This window comes from Nannospalax galili, unplaced genomic scaffold (assembly GCF_000622305.1).
Source record: "Nannospalax galili isolate Female #2095 unplaced genomic scaffold, S.galili_v1.0 scaffold464, whole genome shotgun sequence".
Classification (NCBI taxonomy): Eukaryota; Metazoa; Chordata; class Mammalia; order Rodentia; family Spalacidae; genus Nannospalax; species Nannospalax galili.
The window spans coordinates 118,881-140,614 of NW_008350326.1; the positions used below are offsets into that span (position 1 = coordinate 118,881).

The 21,734-nt window shown below is 42.1% G+C and overlaps 1 protein-coding gene and 1 pseudogene across 1 annotated transcript in view; one reads left to right on the forward strand and one right to left on the reverse strand.

The window, feature by feature from the left end:
* The window catches only part of LOC103745602 (neuronal growth regulator 1-like), a 479,137-nt gene that overhangs the window by 71,560 nt on the left and 385,843 nt on the right, over positions 1 to 21,734 (reverse strand). The window lies entirely within an intron of this gene.
* LOC103745601 overlaps positions 135 to 21,734 on the forward strand; it is a 49,336-nt pseudogene continuing 27,736 nt past the window's right edge.

The window sequence follows — 21,734 nt, forward strand, 5'->3', positions numbered from 1 at the left end:
GGAGCCTTCCCCCACCTGATGGAGCCTTCCCCACCTGATGGCTCCTTCCCCCACCTGATGGAGCCTTCCCCCACCTGATGGAGCCTTCCCCACCTGATGGCTCCTTCCCCCACCTGATGGAGCCTTCCCCCACGATGGAGCCTTCCCCTGACTTGTACACCATCACACCTCCTGAGATCACGAAGGTGTATGCAATTAGGGCAGAATCGAATACAGATGACTGGGGGTTTGACTGGACACTCAGGTAAGGGCCTATTGACCCCCTGTACCCCACTCTCTCCCCTGGGGGAATGTCGGCAGTTCACAGGTGAGGTTGTGATGGATTCTCACAAATAGGAAGAGCTGTTCTCATGAAGATGGAGCTCTTTGGCTCTCAGGAAGTGCTTAAAGACTCATGTTGCAGTTGCCCGCATTCTGCATATATTGATGGAGCAGAGCAAGACCTTCTGACACGTGCGGAGGGAGAGGGAGGGCTGAGTGGACCTGCTGGATACAGCTGTTGCACATGTGGGTCATTCATTTGGTGTGTCTGCTGAGAGCACTGCTAATGGACGGTCTTAGAGGAGACTGCACTGTGCAAAATGAACTACAGTTTTTCTGAACACGCTGTGCCACACACATCAGGATTTCCATTGAGTTCATACCACACACATGTGCCTATATGCTCTCACCTCATTTATGTTGGAGCAGAGCTCTGAGGGCTTACTTCTAAATGCTTATACTGTGCCTGGTGTGTGGGACATCCTGTGTCTGGTGTGTGGGACATCCTGTGCCTGGCGTGTGGGACATCCCGTGTCTGGCGTGTGGGACATCCTGTGCCTGGCGTGTGGGACATCCCGTGTCTGGTGTGTGGGACATCCCACGCCTGGTGTGGGTCATCCTATACCAAGTGTGCAGTGTAACCTGTGCCTGGTGTGTGGGACATCTGGTACCTGCTGTGTAGGACATCCTGTGTCTGGTCTTGTGCCTGGCTTATGGGGCATCTGGCTTTGCCTGGTGCCCGGGACACCTGGTACCCTGTTCACCCTTTACTACCCATCCCTGAAGATTTGAGAGGAGTATGGCCACTGGAGGACTGTGTGCCCTGGAGAAAGGAGCTCCAACAAGTTGCTTTGTCTATTCACATGACAGTAAAGGAATGTCTTGGTAGGAAATTACACAGCACAGCAGGATACCCTGGTTTGTACAAAATGTTTTTATGCAAATTGTTACCATGGGGATTAGTTTTCATGTTGACATCACCACCTACACTCATCAGCCCGGGTTTATTTTCTGACCAAATGAGGTAGGGTTTTTTTTTTTCTTCCTATATTTTAGAAATAGAGCTTGAGATTATTTTCTAACCAATTTAATGAATTGTGTTGATGGATTACACTAAATCAAGACTTTTAGTCTTTGTCAACAAAAGGTAGGCTGATAACGAAAATATGGTCTTTAAAAATCCTTTTTGTAAAATATTTTACCATGTTTAGACATAGAACATTGAATATAACACCAGAAAACAGAAAAATCTTTACACACATTGTGCCAATACTACTCAGTATAATTTTATCAAGCTCTATGCACAGGCGTGTGTGGATTGAATTGCTTATCTTACTTAGTAAGAGGTTAGATCTGCAGGTAGGTTTAACCACACACAGACTGATATTTCCTTCTAAAGTGATGAGGAGGTCCAGAGGAGAAGAAATGCCTTCCGACAAGGGCCAATCCAGTCACCACAGCAGAAGTGAGATTTGCACTGACTTTCATTTTCACATCTAGTTAGACTAATATAACATTTAGTAAAACAGCAGGCTCTAGATTGATAGATTCTGGATCAGTGTATGAAGAATACTGTGACTTTAGGTGGCCCATTTGTTCTCTGTAAAAGGAGACTGAGGCAGTTCCCCTAGCCCTGTGCTCATTTTCCACATACCCGAGAAGGAGCATCAAAGTGTCAAGGATGTGGACTGAGGACCAGCTGTGACCCACTTTAGTCATAAAGCTGGCTTTTATGTTCTACCACCGTATTTCTGGGCCTACTTTTAGTCTTTCAAAATGGCATAACAACTCCTTCTTCATTAAAAGGTTGTCGGGAGTGAATACCAGCTCAAGTCCCCATAAATATTAGGCAAAAAGTCAATTAGATAACAGTGACAGTAAGAAAAACCCCACAAGACACTGGGGGTGATTTCCCAGCACCTTAAAAAATCTGGTCAACAATGAAAGGCCTAAATCTGTGAAGCCCGGCTCCCAGGGGGCAAGGTAGCGCTGATATTCAGCTACACATAAACCACAGGTACACATGGATTTGCCTGGTCCACGTGACACTTGAGAAATAGGAAAGTAAAAACTATTCTTAAAATGTTTCCAAAAGCCATCCTTATAATTGAACACAAAGACCGTCAGCTTGAACTAGTCCCCCACCAACCATATGGGCCCAGGCATGCCATGGCTCTGTTACTCCCTTACTGTCCTGATTTCACCCAGCCTGCCCATTCAGTTACCAGTTGGCCTCGTTAGGGGCTTACATTTTCTGCTTCAATGAGCAGCTCTTCTTGCCTAGCTGTTCACCGTGGAAGGTGGTCTCTGTGTGTGTGTTTTCAGGAGTGTCACACCTCTGTGCAAGCTGTATTAGAGCACTAGAGTGGATTTAGGAAAACACAGGTTTTCAAATGAACTTAATGCAGATACAGTCAAAGTGTTGATGTGAAAGTTACTCCAAAGAAAGGACTGCGGGGACTTTGTGAGATGACCAGAAGTCAAAGGGGGAGGAAGAGGACAAGGAGGAACACAAACAAAACAGATCAAAAACAGAAACAGTCTAACCGGAAGCTGAGCAGCGCTAACAGCAATTGCATAGACTCCAGCATACGGACTTTCTTCTTTTTTCAAAATTAATTAAATGTGTTCTTCGATGATTTCATACAGATAGAATACCCTGGCTGCCTCTCCTACTTGCCAGACTCCTACAGGCCGCATCAATCAGCTACGCCCAGATCAGCCACACCCAGAACTTAGGGCACACTATTTGTTAAGATAGCCTGTTTGCCCAGACAGCTTGTCTTGCTTGGGTACAATAGGTCTAGAAAAGAGGGGGGCCATAAATTTCTCAAGTATGCCCTGACCCACATGTAGCCCACCACAGCTGTGCCTTCTATAATCTCCAACCACTCCCCACCCTCTTTGCATGACTTCCCACCCATGGGAAGGTTGTTGCCCCTCCCTGTGCTGAATAAACAGTCTCATCTGTTGGAGGTCTGGCTCTGGTCTTCCCCTGACTCCACTCTCTTTCCTGTGCTCTGAAATCTATTACATACATTGGTATAATGCACATTATCACTCCACTGTCTGTTATCAAACTCCACGTCATGTCTTTCTGCTTTGTTTTGTGACCCATACAGTTTCCCTAGGGTCATCTGTGTGGCTGTGGTGTCATACCCGTGGTCTACCTCTGTTTCATCTTCTCCATGGTAATAACTCATCCATTATCATAGGAAGCACATGAGACAGGGGTGTCATTTGAGGAGCTTAGTGAAAGTGTGTGCCTCAATGAGGAATCTTCAATAATCATGAAGCAGGCTGAAAATCTACACAAGCACTCATCAATAACCAATAACAAATAACAATAAAGCATGAGTCTTCAGGAGAAAGATGCATTTGGTCCCTGCTTGGCAAAGAGGCTGCTTAGCACATGTACGTTGGGTTAGAGGCTTGTGCACCAGCCCTACTCAGCCCTCACACTGCTGTCAGATTTTCAGGAATCCTGTCATAATTTTGCCACCACCAAAACATAATGATTTTGGCAATTTCCCAAACTACATCCTAATTCTCTGATACAACTGTTTCCTCCTCAATTACTCCACGGGGAGGGATTGCATATGGAAAGTGAATGTACAAGTGATACCCATGAGGGTTCCATGTTCTGTGTAGAAGGCCATTGAGTGACACATGGATGTTGAAATTTCCTGTCCACTGCAATGTAGAATTCATCTGGATTCTGTATGGGGAATTCTGGAAGCCATGTAGTATGCTAGGGATTTAATTCATTCAGGTCAGGCCAGCTTGAAATGAGGGAAAGATCAGTAGTTTTCTTTAGCGATCACAATGGCTAACTGCACATTCCATCTTGATTCTCCTTACTTCATTCTTTACTGTCTCTGCATTTAGAGATTTATGCAGAACAGCCAGATTCAGAAAAGGCTTAGGGCACAGTGGAGTGCCGCATGAAGAAGGCTTGCTGTAGCAAAACGAAATTTGTTTTCCAAAAGTACCACAAGGCACGTGTGACATTTGGAGGTAACTCCAATGTTGAGGCATGTGCTCTGGTACTGCATGACACCTGTCTTAATGGAGTGACCAGTGGTCAAATGAGCCAAGGAAATGGCTGTGTGTGAAATGAAGCTGATGGGTTTTGCCTTCAGTGGGAGGCTCAAAACATGGAGCTGCTGACGTGCTGTCTGAGTGTCCAGCTGTGGACGGCTATTCTGATCAGGGATGCTTTCCCGGAAAGCGAACCCAATGTCACGGTCTTTACCTTTGCACATTTTGTTCATTCTGCTCAATGGGTCTCAGGCCCTAATGTCCTTTATGAAACCTCCCTCCCCCACCCCCATCAAAATGTATGGGTAGCTTTCCTAGACCCTTGTTTTTATCCTTAGCATGCTGACTTCCAGACTATAAATCACTTCCCTTGTAAGCTCGGGAATTACTTCTAATTTTAAGCTTTCATATTTCAGCCCAAGATTATATTGATCTTTATATTCACCAAATCTATTACAGTGTCTAGAATAAATCTATTCTGAGTAAGTTAGTAAATAAAATATAATTGGTTGGGAGCCAGAGAGATGGCTCTACAGTTAAGAGCACTGGCTACTCTTCTAGAGGACTGGGGTTAAATTCCCAGCACCCACATATTAGCTAACAGCCTTCCTTAGCTCTAGTTCCAGGGGATCAGATGCCTTCTTCTGACCTCTGGGGGGGGGCAGAATGCAGGACCCAGTGCATTTACATACATGCAGGCAAAACACTCATATACATAAATTAAAAATTAAAAATATTTTGTTATATATGTGCATATGGACTAGGATTTCTCTGTTCCTGTATATACAATAGTTATAACATAAATGATTTGATTAATCAGGAGACTATGAGAATTATAATCTCTTTCTTTGATTCAAGTTCTCACTTTGTAACCCAGATTGACTTGGTACTCAGTATGTAGCCCAGGATGGCCTCTATCTTGTGACAATCCTCTTGGTTCAGCTATCTAAGTGTTAAGATTTACAGTCTTAAGCCACTAGTTCCTGGTGAGAATTTTAATATTAAGCACAAATGTATCACCCAGTTTACTATCACCAAGACCCAAATGATTATTGAGCATTGCATGATGGCTTAGGTCCTTTTATGAGTCTTGGAATTAACAATGCTTGGATTTTGGGTCCTCCACATTTATCCTTCATCTCTTCCAAATGAATACAAAGTTTAGGGACACACAAGTTCTAGAATTCTCTTCCTTGCAGTCATTCCCTAAAAAAAATGTGACTCAGTCGTTCACTTCTCCTGTGTGGCCTGTCAGGTCAGATGACAACCTATCTCATTTTCTCTCAATAACTCAAATCCCTGACTTACCAAGGTCTTCCTAGGGAGATGTGGCCACGAGAGAGAAGAACAATTTTTATTCAATCAATAAGCAATTGCCAACAATGTTTGTATAATCTCTGATTTCCCTGGCAGACCTTGAAGAAGCTTCATTTTTCTTTCTCTAGTGAAACTATTTGGAAGACTCTCAATAATATTTTGCATTTCATTCTATTAAAATGAAATAAATGAATCTAGGGCCTTCTTTGGTCCTAGGAGAAAAGCTGTTGATTTATGAAGTGGAAATAGCCAACTCGACTCTGGAGGAAGTCGCCACAGCCATTTAACCTCTAAAGGAAAAATAAAAAGCCCTTCATAAGATATGTGTATTGGCATTTGGAAAATGTTGAAAAATTAATTGAAAAGGATGTTTAATACTGAGACCCAAAAGAGTTAGGAACAATAAGGTTATGGTTTTGATTATGCCTAATCATCTTTATGGTACAGTAACCACAGCTCTGAATTATGCCTTCTTAACAGAGTCTTAAAATTAATAATACCATCTTAAATTTGCATTACACTTTTCTATTAAGTTACTCTGAGCATTTTGGAAGACACAGGTAACATTTGTGCCACCATAAAAAATTCATTGTTCTAATGGATGATTGGGATGCTAATAAGGGGAAATTAATTCTACCAGGAAATGTCTCAAGTTATAAAATTGCATTCCAAGTGGCTTCTGTTGGGATATATCCGAATTCTATGCTTTACTGTGCAATAATGGAACAGGTTCACTAAGTCTAAGGACTTGCTAGTTTCCAGTCACACCCCAGAACCCCTGTACCTACCTTCAGAGACATCCTTTACAGTCCTGTGTCTGGCCTGCTGCATTGTCACAGGGCTCATTTTTCACTTCTAACCATACAAGCCTTTCTGACTGAGACTAAAAATCCATAAACTGTCTATATTCAAAATATAGAACTCAAAATCCGTGAGAAGTAATGTCTCTATTTAAGGAGCGCTTGATCTACTGAACGGTCTGTCTACTAAAGTAAGCACTCTAATATGTAAGATATACAGAAAAACACAGGAGCAAAATCAAAACTGAAAAAAAAAAGCATTGCTTAGGGAGGGGACATGGGGAAAAGTTCATGAAAATTCTCCTATGTGCAAGCAGACAATTATAGATAGACATGTTGTATGAAACTGTTGTAACTACTAAAAAGCATTCTATTGTTTTTAAAAGGAGCTGGAATCCCTTCCACTTCTGACAGTCCTAGTGCCACAGTTTTCAAAGTTATAGAGTCCGGTCAGTGAGATAGCCCAGGATGACTTGCAATCAGGAGGGTGTACAGCTAAAGGCATTGCTAGCCCTCTGACCTCTAGTGGTTCAAAAACTGAGTCCCATATTCGAAAATATACAGATTTCACAACAGGAAAGAAAACATGGGTGCCGAACATTGTCTCAAGAATTTGGGCTTTAAGACCCAAAGCTGTAGGTCCTTTAATTTTCCCGGCCCATAGATGTCTTGCATAAAAAGTTTTGATCCACAGATTTCTTTGGTTTCATTAGATCATTTGTACAAAAAGCTTCACAAATTATAGACACATACAGGAATACACAGGGCAGCTGTTTCTCTCTTGATAATGACATATTAATTCCATCGGTTCAGTTTCTACATAGTTTACATCCTCACTCTCAAATATTTACCAACTCTGTGGCACCCTATAATTTCCAGACGAAATAATGGATGGGATTGTTGGAGGCTTTCTATGGAACGCTCTCTTCCTTCGTCCTTGCAAGGCTGATGAACTCTGCCTGACTCTGCCCCTCAGGACGCTGTCCAGGGCTCTGGCGCCTGACTCTGCCCCTCAGGACGCTGTCCAGGGTGCTGGCGCCTGACTCTGCCCCTCAGGACGCTGTCCAGGGTGCTGGCGTGGCAGCTGCTCTTCCCATTTTGCTCTTCACACCAAGTGTGGTGCTTGGCTTCTGCTTTCTTCTAGCCTAATTTCCTTTTCTCTAAGCGTTTTCCCCAGTGCAAGACTGAAGGAGCTATCATAACAGCACAGCTCCCGCAGTGGTAAAAACACTGTTATCTGGTTGATCCTTCATCACAGAAGCCTGGAGAGCTACAGGAGCCAGGCACTCTCCTCAGTCACCACAACAGAGGAAGGTAGTATCTGTTTCTGTCTTCTTTTAAAGGGTTTCATTCTAAAACTAAGGACCCTGTTGCAAAGACTGAAGTTTCCGACTGCTCTTGCAGGTAAACTTGAAAAGTCATGGTATCTTTTACACAAGATGCACTAGCCCTCCTGCAGAACTAGGGCTTTGCGTTGCAGTCTCTGAAGCTATCATATAAAACCTGAACCTTGGGGGTTCTAATGTTAAATTATTACAGTGGAAGTTTGCTAATTCATGTGAGTGATTGAGAACCCTGTTTAGGTTGCTGAAATTCTCAGTGATAATTGAAGAAACAGAAAGATTCTCCAAGGACTCAACTGACACTGACTCCTGCCTGCCTACAGTGGGCTGTCCCTATCTTGTGGTCCTTAGGGAAAGCAAATGAACAAAGGAAAGCACTTTTAAACCATAATTAAATTGCGTGATGGCTATCCTAGACATGGTTGCATATCTACATACACATATACTATACAGAAAAATATGTAATAGATATATTGTATAAACATAAAATATTTTCATATTTCAAAATGACATCTTTTAAGGGCCCAAGTTGAACAAAAATGACATTTAATTATTTCTAGCAGATCACTTTGTGTATGTGTTTAGTGAAAGATGTACCCACAATATGTCCTTCCTCACGACTTCGGTGCCTACTTTCCAAGCCACCATTATCCAGTCTCTGATTCCTTATGAGGCTCACCATGAGGTCCTTGATCTTTGCTAATGGCCTTTTTCTACATTAGACTATCCTGTTAAGGTATACGCTACATGTCCGCTGTCCACAACCCTCCAGTGGCTTCACAGATCACTGTCAGCACAAATCCAAGAAAGTATGATGACCCTCAAGGCCCTGTTGTGAAGACCTCACCCTCCAAGGCCCTGCTGTGAAGACCTCACCCTCCAAGGCCCTGCTGTGGAGACCTCACCCTCCAAGGCCCTGCTGTGAAGACCTCACCTTCCAAGGCCCTGCTATGGAGACCTCACCCTCCAAGGCCCTGCTGTGGAGACCTTACCCTCCAAGGCCCTGCTGTGGAGACCTCACCTTCCAAGGCCTTTTCCTGGTCCCTGTCGAGGAACACCTCCTTTTCTGCTGGGTCTAGGACACTGTGAGAGATCTCATGTATCAGCACTCTGGATTTTCCATTACAGTGGCTGCTCTTTCCTTAAACAGCTGTGAGTCTGGCTCTCCGGCCTCCTCTGTACTTTACAACGTGTTGTGTTCTATCTTAAACCACCCAGTGCCCTTCTTCCTGGATGCATTTGGGGGGAGGGTGATTTTTGAAACAGGGTCTCCCTATAGCCCCAGCTGGCCTGGCACTCACAATACAGACCAGGCTGGGCTTGAGCTCACAGAGATCTGCCTGCCTCTTCCTCCTGAGTTCTGGGACTAAAGGTGTGTGTCACCACACGTGGTTCTGCATGCTTAAAAAAAAGATTTTATTTATGTTTATTTTATGTGTACGAATGTTTTACCTGTATGTATGCAAGTGTACCATGTGCATGCAATGTCTGCAGAGGAAAAAAGGGGGCTTCGGATCCTTGGGAATTGGAGTTGGAGATGTTAGTTGCCCTATGCATGCTGGAACCAAAACCACATTCACTGGAATAGAGCTATGTGCTCTTGACTGCTGAGCCAGGTCTCCAGCCCGATGTGCTCTTAACCACTGAGCCACCACTCTGACCCCTGCATGATTTTTATGGTGACCACTCTCTAGCATCTCACTTAGGAGCCAGCAAGCTGAACAGATGTAGACTCTGGTTTTCTGTTGGAAACACTCCAAACTGACACTCAGGCACCAAGGCTATCACTGTCATGGGCACACTCAAGTGAAACTCTATCACAGAGCCCGTGATGCACAGATTTGGCCATACTAGAACTGACTGACCCTAATCTAACCTATAAGGCAACTTACCTATCTATAATATTTCTGGTAATGCATTTTATTGTAAATTACACAACAATAGGATTTGGTTCCCTACAGCAGCATCTAAGTCATAGGCACCACTCAACAAATTGACATAAACACATGGAAAACAACAATGAAACACACTTCATTTGTCTAAACCTCAAGGCAGCAGCTGCATTGCTCAGGGAGGAGAGGAGACGGGACCTATGTCCATAGCCTGCTCCAGCTCCCCTTGGGAAAAAGCTAAGGGCTGCCTGACACATGCAGTATGATTACTACAGGGAGACCAGGTGCAAGCAACCTATTTCTAGATCCTTCCTGTATGTGGAAGATGTGCTCCTCTGTGTCTGGTGAAGGTTGGTGAAGTTCTAGGAAAAGAACTATCCACTGATGGAGGTTTGAAGGAGGCAGTATAAGTTTGCTTTCTTTGGGCCTTACCTTTGAAAACATGACTCACAAGCTAGGAAGCTTCATTGCACAATAAACCATACATTTTCCTCTGTATTATAAATTGATAGTTTATAAGTGTATAAGTTTGTGGGGTAAAAATTGATTTTATGATTTACTAATACAAAGTGAATTAAACTGAGCTGTGATTGTCAGTCTCTCTTTATAGTGATTTATTCCATTTTATTTTGTGTCTATGTGTATTCATATGTATGTGGGCTAACATGTGGAGGTGTGTGTGTGGAGGCCAGAGGTTGATGTCACCTGTCTTTCTAGATTGTCCTCCACTGTAGTTATCCAGGCAGGGTCCTCACTTGAACCCAGAGATCATGGATTGATTTATTCTAGCTAGCCAGCCTGCTGAGGGATGTACCTTCTACCTCTGGAGGGTTGGGATTGTAGACAGGCCACACTCACACAGCATTTATGTGGGTGCTGGGGATCTGAACTCTGGCCCTGACACTTTTACAGCAAGCTCTTTACCCACTGAGCACATTTTAAAGGAATCTGCTCACATTCTTTGTTCAAGAGATCTTGTGGCCCAGCAGACATTTCTAAACATGTTGGCATGTTGTCTCAGATCACTTTATATTTCAGGAAATCACGATTCAAGTTTACTGTATGCATATCATAATATTTTCTAATCTTGGTGTGTAATAATTCATTTTTAAAAAATATACTAGAATGCAGATTTTTCAGAAAATATAGTAACAATAAGACTTACCATAAACTGTAAAACTATGAGCTTGGGTTTTCGGAACACATGAGCACTAAAGGCAGATCAGTGTGATTCCCTCCATCCCACTCTGTAGAATTATAGGACAATAGCATTTTAGACTTGAATAGTCGTCAGTGATTTTAATTTTCTCTTTTTTGTCCAGATAAGAAATACAGGTCCTCCTCAGTAAGGATAAATGATCTCCCAGCTGATGAAAGTGTCTATGTAGTTTGAACACTGAGCGCAGGGGTAAAAAGAACCTGAGGCTTACTTTACAGAACAGCATGTACGTGTGAAGTTCCCAGAAAAAGTGCATCTCAAGTGGAATCCTCTGAAAAGGCTGATCAACTGATTAGAACTCCAGTGATGGTGGAGAGTTTGGAATGCTGCACAACCAGAGCCCCGTTACCATTTATCTTGGCCCATCTTTAGCCCCCTAAATAGCCACTCCTTACCCACCTTTGTTTCTGGCTTAACATACGGTAACTGACACATAAAAACCATCTGGAATGTATTTACTTATCAAAGTGCTTGCTTGCTCCCATCAACCAAAGGCTGAGCGTCATCAGAGGGCATCAGAGGCCTATGGCTGAGATTTCTCTTTTGACATAACTGTGTACTTAAGGCTTTTACCTACATATGTGAAAATTGTCTTGATTTATGACATTTATTGGTTCTATTACATTAGAAAGTTCATGAAACACCTTCCACATTGGAACATGGAATTTGGGGTGATCTGAATCTGTGTTCCCAGGCTATGGTGACTCATATTTGGCTCCAGAATAAACTCTCTCTTATCTGATTTGGGGTGAGAGTTGTGCTTTTCTATTAACATGTGCATAATCCAGTTAAAATGGTAGAGCCGAGCAGCCTCTAAATCAGAGGTGGGAGGAACCCACGGAGAGACCAGTGGTAGTCTGTAACTAGTGTAGGCTAAGGAGGCACTCTGCCTTGACTGTAGAATGCTGTGGGGATCTCTGTATTTAGAACTAACCGAGCATCTTGCTTCACACCTCACATAGGGCTTTCAATATTACTATCAACATGCAGCTGTGGAATCTGGGCAAGTCCCTTAATTTTTCTGTGACTCAGAGTCTCCCTTTAGAAAATGAGCACAGCAATAGCAACTCACCCCTGGGTGGCCAATTAAATGTTCATATATTCAGAAGACTATCTTGCATGTAATAAGTGCCTCACACAAAGATTAGAGCCGAAGACAGATGGAAAGCAGCCTTGTGGGAGAGTGGTTAAGTGCCTTTCCCCCCTTTGGGGTAGTCTTGGTCACTTTCCTGAGAGATGACGAGAGATACTTTAGTGCGTATGTGCCTTGTTAACAGCTAACCCTGCAGTCAGGGTCCCAGGCCCCAACACAGTATCTTCAGACCACTTCCTTCCGTGCTTGCCCTTTGACACCAAGTACAGCAGGCGAAATTGGCCTTATATACCCCCAGCTTTGGCTTCATTAGCACAATCCAGCAAACAAGAGGAAGAAAGGACTTGTACCAAGGAAGATGACTCACCTTTAAAAATAAACTGATCATTTGCAAGCATAAAATGAAATTAATTTTGGATTATTACAAGGGAGACATGAGTAGGATGCAGTTATCAGGCATAATCAAGTCACATTAGTTCAAGTTACTGAGTAATTATCACTCTTTCCTCTTCTCTTTTTAGTCATTTAAGAGGTATGAGTACACAGATCTGTACCAATGAGCGAGGCCTTTTACCTGGCATCATTAACGAAGGTTCACCTCGTCTTCTGGGACATTGTGTCCTCTTCATAGACACAGAGGGCATGCGCTGAAGAAACAGCTAGTGATTTAAGACCGTGAGTAGGACACATACTAATATTTTAGGGAATGTATTTCTAATGTCTTATATGCATTTTATGTCTAATCTATATGTAACCCATGACATTGTCTCATTTTTCTCAAAATAAATAACAACTATCTTTTCCGAATCCTTAGTACAGCTGAGTCATCTTCTGGTCAGCAAAAATAAAAACACACAGGAACTTTAATCTTCATGAAAAACTTTTAGGAGAGAAAATCTGAAGCCAAAAGGAAGTGGGAGGAGAGCTGAGCACAGGTCCACAGCCCATGCCCCGCCAACACACACCCAAAGGACCGTCTTTCTTCCCAAGAATCTCCTCACAAACCTGCTCTGTGCTCTGGCCTAATGATCTTTCAAAGCAGGTTCAACCTGCTGTCTGCACGACACCCTGCTCTGCTGCCCTATTAAGGGGTCTGCGGCTCTCCTATGTATTCTGGCCATTTAAATTTTATTTACTTATTTATTTTTATTTTATGTGTATGAGTGTATTGCCTGAATGTATGCAAGTGCACCTGTGTCATGCAGTGCCTGTGGAAGCCAGAAGAAGGAGTGAGATCACCTGGAATTTGATGGTTGTTAGCTGTCATGTGGGTGCTGGGAATGGAACATAGGTTCTCTCCAAGAACAGCCAGTGCTCTTAACCGCCGAACCACCTCTCCAGTCCTTATTCTGTCCACTTTAGATTATACTTCACTGAAATTAACCTACAGATGTCTCTGAATCCTTCTAAAGAGGGGATTCTGTCTTCATCTTTGGAGACCCGCCAACTGTCCACAAGCACGTACTTGGATGAATAATGACTGAAAGAGACTGTCTTTCTTTTCAACTAGATTTTCACACGTGGCTATCAGGTTTTCAAAGTAGATGGGATCCTTCTCAACTGGGAAATGAAAATATCAGTCTTTCAGAGGACCCCCAGAGAACATAACTTGGAACAGTCTGGCACCTGCCCAAAGTGATGTGTATACATAATGAACAGCAAGGTTGTCCATAAATAGCACTAAAACATCATTTCTTTAATACTTTATTATTTTTATGTGTATGAATGTATTGTCTGCATGTATGTGAGTGCACCCGTGTCGTGCAATGCCACGGAGGTCAGAAGAGGGCTTTGGATTCCCCTGGAACTGGAGTTAAGGACGGTTTGTAGCCACCATGTGGGTGCTGGGAATCGGACCTGGGTCCTCTGCAAGAGCAATCAGTGCCCTTAACCGCTGAGTCATCTCACCAGCCCCAAAACATCATTTCTTAACACTGATTTACTAATCATTTTATATGTGTGATCTTATGTAATCTGCTTAATGTGTGTGTGTGCGCATGTGTGCTTTTTGACAGATGAGATTATTGAAACTTAGAAATGTAAGTAACTTGCTCAAGACGTGTAGCTGAACTCCGAAGCTACACTGCGTACTTTTGGGAAGAAAATTTGGTCTTGTCTCTGTGTTCCAAACCATTCTGTCTCTGTGCTCTGATAGTATGTCCACAGGGTTGTCAGAGGGCTATAACAGAGAGGCTGCCTGGGTGCATGGGTTCCGTGGCATGTTCCCTTGATCGTACTTATGGTTAGACCTTCAGTGACAGGGACTCAAGCTCACCCATCTGGGGACATGGCCATATGGCTCTTGCCACTAACCACCAGGGCAGGTGGCTTGTCTTGGCTTCACTCTGAAGCTGGTCCCCACTACGGAGGAACCCGTCAGGTTCCAAATGGTTTACTGTGTCCAGGTCATAAGAATACCCTGTGCATAATTAAGTGTCTTTCACTGTGATGGTTACACCTAAAAATTAGGTCATCTAAGCAAAACGAGAAAATAAATTTTTGTAAGGGAACTGTGACTAAACAAATTTTTTTCTTGATATATTGATGAATGTTGTAGGCGAAAAAGTGACAATGGGTGACATTTTTTATACCCTTAATTTATTGACCCAGTGCCCTCCAGCCTCCACAGCACCGTCATTTGAAAGACATTAAACAAAAATTTCAAAGAAGAGGGTAAAACAGGTTGGAAGCTCTTTCCAGGCCGAAATAGAACAGAAAGTATAAAATAAAGACAAATTTCCTTCCAAGGAAGCACACCATAAATAAAACATCAAACGCCCAGAAAGAAGAACTCAATTAAAACAGAAAAGGCTTCAGTCTTCCCCGGAGGACATATGCATTTTTATTTATTTGTGCCTTGTTCTAGGTTGCAGATGTTTTTCTGTCCCAGGATGAATGCCATCTAAGTGTCAATACCCGTGTCCTGAAGGGCATCAATTTAGGGCCACAGCGAGAACAAGAATGTTCTGACAACTTCATACAAAGAAGAGGAAATGTTTACAACACTTCTATTTAAAAAACAAAATCCATTTTATTTTCAGTTACACATATGTGTGTTGGTTTGTACATGTTGAGTGCTGGGACCCACAGAGGCCAGAAGAGGATGTTGCCTCCATGAAGCTGGAGCTACAGGTGGTTGTAACTAAATTGGGAACTAAACTGGGGTCTTCTGCGAGAGCAGTGCTCCCTCTGAACCACTGAGCCATCCCTCCGTCCCTGCTGACAACACTTCTGTGAGATGCTTTTAAGAAGGACATTCTGGCAAGGGTTTCAGTGAAGGTCAAGGTCAAATCAGAGCTGGTTGTTTGCATTACTTTGACAGTGATTTGCATGCTGACCAAACATGGAAATTTGTAGACAGATAACAGCATTTGAACTTTTCTTGTGGCCTCCTGACTCTCCAGCACACTCCTCAGCTTAGTTACCTGGTGGGTTATAGCTGAAAGGTTCTCCTGCTGTGCCTGGAGGCAGAGGTCACAATGACGCAAACTACTACTTGAGTTGTAAGATCCTCTAGGGAACCTCTCATGGTGGAGTGCTTGACTACTGTGCATGAGGCCCTGGGGTCCACCTCCAGGAAACCTCTCCCTAGCTGGTAAGAAGAATATGCTTGATTCTAAAATAGCATGAATGGTTTCTGTTGGTTTCCTCAAAAGGAGACATATGTATAGGAGGATGACCTTTTAGGAGGCCATCCCTAGTAGGAAGCAATATATATACACATATGTACACGTATATGTATGTATAGATGTATATACGCATCTTAGCCATGCCATAATGATAACCTCACTATATTCCATTCCTCTTCCTCATTTTGTGTATATGTGTGTGTGTGCGCGCGCAGGTCTGAAGACAACTGACTTGTGATTCACTGCAGTCCACACTGTTTTTTGATACAGGGTCTCTTACTAGCCTGAAGATCACCAGGTAGACTGGGCTGGCCAACCAGTGAACCCCAGGAATCTGTCTGTCTCCGTCTGCCCAGTACTGGTATTAGAAGTGTGAACCCCGGCTTTACACTGGTTCTGAGACTCCAGTTTCAGTCTTCACGCATGCAAGGCAAGCATGTTACTGTCTGACCCAGCTCTCCAGCCACTATTCTTTTCTTAATGTTATTTTTAGAATAGCAACAATTAACAAATACCATAATTTTCCTAACTGCTATGGTTTGTTCTCCAAAGTGTCAAGTACTTGAAACAGCATTGAGGGGCAGGTGTGAGACTTTTAGGAGGTCATCCCTAATAGGAAGCAATTAAGAGTTTGTGAGTGTCCCTTAGAAGAATAAGTTGGTTTTCAAACACTGGAAATTACAAAGCTAGCCCACTCAAGTGAGTGAGCCTTCTGCACACAGGTCTATCTTCCCATGCCTAGGCATCTTGTACTACAAGGAGGACCTTACCAAAGCCAAACAAGGCAGTATTCTGTTTTGGATTTCAGCTTCCAAATTGTCAACTGCATAAACTTCTTTTCTTTATAAGATGCCAAGCTCAGGTATTTCATGACAGCAACAGAAAATGAGCTAATTTGCTAACCCTGTCTTGAAATACCTAATTTCCTGCCATCTGACCACAAAGAAAATGGCTACAAACAGAAGCCAGTGGTTCCAGTCAGGGAAAGGCAACTGAGAGTAAGCCAACTCAAGCAGCCTGTGGGGAGGTGGCTCAGGAGGCAGGACACTTGCTACACTAGTTAGGATGATCTGAGGTAGGGTCCCAACATCTGTTTAAGAACCCATAAAATCCAGCAGTGGGAGGCTCATGTCTGTGACTGTGGGGAGCAGAGACAGGAGGACCAGGGCTGGATGGACACCCTGCCGACTCAGGGAGCTCCAGGTTCAGTGAGCCAATCTGTTTCAAAAAATAAGGTGGAGAGTGACTGAGGAAGATCCTACTACTCTCCATATGTATGTGCTCAAGGGTACAGGCATACCTTCATTCATACATGCACTCAATCACATGAGCATGTACACATAGCCACACACACATACACACATAAGCATACACACAAAACACACATTCACAAATATACACTAACACACATAAGCAAACATACATATACATGCAACACAAAAAAGGAAGAAAATACAAGTAATATTCCCAATCCACACTACATGGGTTAAATAAATCTCGATTTGACTGATTTGAATATTTGTACTTGAACAATAACTGCAAAGAGAGGGGTAATAAAAATCTCCTAAGTCGTTCATTAGAAATTTAGGGGAATATGGACTTCAGGAGCAGCAGATTTGAATGGCTTGTGACATTTTGTTACCTAACATGTCACAGCTGTCCATTACAAAGCCAGTTACAACAGGATATTCAAATAATTTTAAAGAGCAGATACTCCCTTAACTCTTTATGTCCTTCCATATTTCACTATTTGAAAAACAAATAGGTCAGAGCTGTTGTGATGAGTGTAAGCAGGACTTCAATACCACAACACTTTGCACATTTTCATTAAAATGAATAATACTAGATTGTTACATCACAAATTTCCTCCAACTTTGTTTTTGAGACAGGGTCTTATGTATTTCAGGCTAGTCTCAAACTCACGACACAGAAGATGGTCTGGAATATCTGTTCCTCCCAACTCCACCTCCTCAGTGATGAAACCACAGCCATGTTGCCACCACACTCAGTCTTATACAGTACTTGAGATCCAGCCCAGGCTTCCACGCTAAGAAGGCACTGCCAGCTGGCCAACGTCCCCAACCCTTCCTCCAGCATGCAGATCTTTAACATATTCCATAATGGGTGGTGAATTCCCTGATGTCATATGTGCTTTCAATCTTGGAGAAAGGATTTATATCCCTGTTTTGCTCATAGATGATTTTATCCTCAGCAAACAATATTTGATGGAAAACAGTGTATGTAACAGCTATTGCATATTTATAAATAAATGCGGTGAGAAGGGGTAGGATACATGGAGGCTGTGTGTGATGTCAGGAAGTAAGTAGAAGCTGCAGATCATGAGTAAGGAAACTGGTAGATAGCTTAACTTCCCTGAACTACAGCTTATGTCTCTGAAAATTAAGAATATACCTATTTCTTTGACTATGATTAAAAGTAACTGATGTGAGCGATTGTGAGACATCAGAGTCATAAACATGGTATCTCAGGATTTCCACGCCTTAGAAAGGGGAAGAGCTGTAAGGTCAGAAACATTCCTCTTGGAATATTTTTTTCCATCTTTTCACCTGAAAATAGTGTGTATCCTTGAAGGTGAGATAAGGTTCTTGAAGACAACAAAAAGGTGGGTTTTCTTTCTTGATCGACTATACCGGCCTGTGTCTTTTGACAGGGGAGTTGAGGCCATTGATATCTAGTGTTAATATAGAAAGGTGAGGACTGTGTACTGTCATTTTAATATCTTTGTGCTTTTGGTCCTAGTTTGTGTCTCCATTGCTATACCTTTATTTTCTTTCTGTAGCCTTTGGGTATACTCATTCCTTTCTTTGGTCCATTGTATCACTTCAAGTATTCTCTGTAGTGCTGGTTTGGAGGACATAATCTTTCAGCCTTTTTGTGTCATGGAAAATTTTCTGTTCCGCTTCAACCTTGATAGATAGTTTTGTTGGATAAAGTATTCGAGGTTGGCATCCACGGTTGTTTAGAACTGTGAATACTTTGTTCCAGGCTCTTCTGGCTTTCATAGTTTGTATTTAAAAGTCAGCTGTTATTCTGCTGGGTTTTCCTTTATATGTAACTTGTTGTTTTTTCTCTAGTAGCTTTTAGTACCCTGTCTTTGTTCTGTGCATTTAATGTTTTTATTATGATATGTTGTGTAGACTTTCTGTTCTGAATTAAATGACATACTATATAAAGTGGACTTAACACACATATATATACATATACATACATACATACATACATATATATATATATAATATTCCCCCCAACCACCAAAGAATATATTTCCTACTCAGCAGCTCATGCAAGTTATTCTAAAAGTGACAACATTCTGGGGCACAAAACAAATCTCAACAAATAAAAAAAATTGAACTAATTCCATGCCTTCTATCAGACCACAGTGTAATAAAGCTTATAATCAACATCAAAAGAAGCTCTAATAAATAAATGAACTCATAGAGATTGAACAACACACTCCTGAATCATGAATGGGTCAAAGAAGAAATTAAGAAAGAAGGAAAAATATTCCTGGAACAAAATGAAAATGAGAACACAGCACAACAAAACCACTGGGACACCCTAAAAGCAGACCTAAGAGATATGTTTATGGTCTTAGTGCCTGCATTAAACAATCAGAAAGAGCACATGTTGAAAGTGTTGAGAATACGTGTCTGCAAATGCTCAGCTGTACATGGGACATCTGTACCAACCCCTTCACTTCCGGAGGCTTAGGGAACGTCACAGAAGGGGAAGCAGAAGGAATTGCCAAGGCTGGAGGGTGGGGAGGAGTGCCGTGAAAGCCACGGCATGGCTGCTGCACACACAAACTCACACCAACAGTAGTTACCTGCACATGATCAAGCCAGCCAAAGATTCCAACATAAAGCGGGAGAATCTCCCGAGTTTCCACCCTTAGCTCAGGAGCTATTGGCAGTTGACATCTATTGAGAAGAGAGTCACTTTTCTTTGGGAATGCACCAGTGGGAGGCTGTGAATGTCCCAGGGCATGATGCATGTGCACATGGGCAGCACTAACTGGACTCAGTGGCTTATTAGAAACATCATGGCATTTGGAGGCAGGTGTGCTGGGAAGGTGGGGGGTGGTGGAAAGAGTAGAGGGTGGATTTTAGAACAGTAGCTACATGCATAATAATCTCTAAAGAGAAAATATAAATGGTATCATTTTAAAGTTCAAATGAATGCTAGTCAACTTTACAAGAAGATTCTAGATGAATTGGAATTGATCTAAAGGGTTATGATAAGAATGAAAGTTGCACATAGATGAAAGACCATCTTAGTAAGTATCATAGGTGAGAACTAAAAGTGAAAACAGATAATTAGAATAAAGCCACATAGAAACCACAGAGGAGCTGAAAACATAATAGAGAAAAAAGACAGGGTTCTCAAAGGAGGGAGAATAAATGGCCAATACATAGGGAAAAATATCCTACAAATGGAAATTTAAAATACATTAAAGTTCCACCTTACCTCAGTGCAAGTGTCTGTTGTCAACACAACAAATGGCAGAGTTTTGGCCAGGATATAGGACAGGAGGAACCCTACTCACTGCTGGTGAGAAAGGAAACTAGCACTCTAACTGTGGAATCTGTATAGAAAGATTCCACGGATTAGGAGGTCTACCATACCTCTTCTGGGTATTGACCCAATGGACTCTAAGTCAGCGCACCACCGACACATAAGCACATCCATGTTGATTGCAGCACTATTCACAAAAGCCAACATACGGAGTGGAAAAACTAATGGATAAATAAAATGTGGTATGTATCCGCCAATGAATTGTATTTAGCATAAAGAAAACTGAAATCAGGACATTTGCAGGAAAATAGACAAAACTGACCATCATGTTAAGTGAAATAAGACAGACACAGACAAAAGTCCAAAGTTTCCTTCACAGGCAGAATGCACACCTAAGACATGAGTGTGGAAGGGGAGAACGTGGGAGTTGAAGGTGCCTGAAGGGATGTGGTGTGGGGACGAGAGGGCTGTGAAGTGGTACGCAGATGTTGTATTCTTTTGTGTAGGCAAAAATCTGGAACTCCTCTCTCTCCCTCCCTCTCTCTCTCTCTCTCTCTCTCTCTCTCCATATATATATATATATATACACACATATGTGTGTGTGTGAAATATACACAGGAAAATTTAATATGAATGAAATGAAATCAGAGGAACGGTTTGCCAGAGGAAAGAGGACCAGGAGGAGCGTGTGGGGTTAATGAGAGTGGAGTAATGAAGGGTACAGTGAACACCTCATAATAAAATTGTTATTTAGTATGCTCAAATATTAATGAAAGAAAATGGATTTTCTGCTTATTTCTAGGATATCGGAAGACTATTCATCTTTTTATAATGACCTTTTTGGACTTATTATTTTAGTGCATTTTGGTTTTCTTATATGCAGTGCTTCAGATTTTCTGCATACACATTCATGCTCTCTGAAAATAAAGAATAATCACAAATAAATTATACAATTCAATCTTCAGAATGTTATGTGGTCATTGAAATGAAATGATCATTATTAGTTTTTATAAAATTCTCAATTTAAATGATAGTCAAGGGCTCAGCACTCAGGAGACAGAAGCAGGGGTTTGCTGCAAGCTTAAGACTTGCCTAGTTTACATATCAAATCTAAGTTTCTAGGCCAGGCAGCATTGCATGGTGAGACCCATCTCAGACTGACTGACTGACTGACTGACGACTGACTGACTGACTGACTAAAAAGCAAGAGAACAATTCCCAGAAATCTAGATTTCATTTGTACAGAACTGGTTTGGACAATCAGAAACAGCAAAGGGTAGATGAGAAGAAGCATAATACATACTGCATGTCTGTAATCAATTATCTACTTATCTATGTATCTAGCATCTCTAAATGTACTTATTGATCCACCAATAATCTATCCATCAGTCAACTATCTACCTATCATCTATCTATAATTATCTACTTAATCATCTACCATCAATAATCTATATCCATCTATTTACCATCTATCTACCTATCTATCATCTATCAGTCATCTATCTTTATCTACCTATCTACCTCTATCAATCATCTATCGATCATCTATCTATGTATCTATCTACCTACCTATCATCTATCTATCTATCTATCTATCTATCTA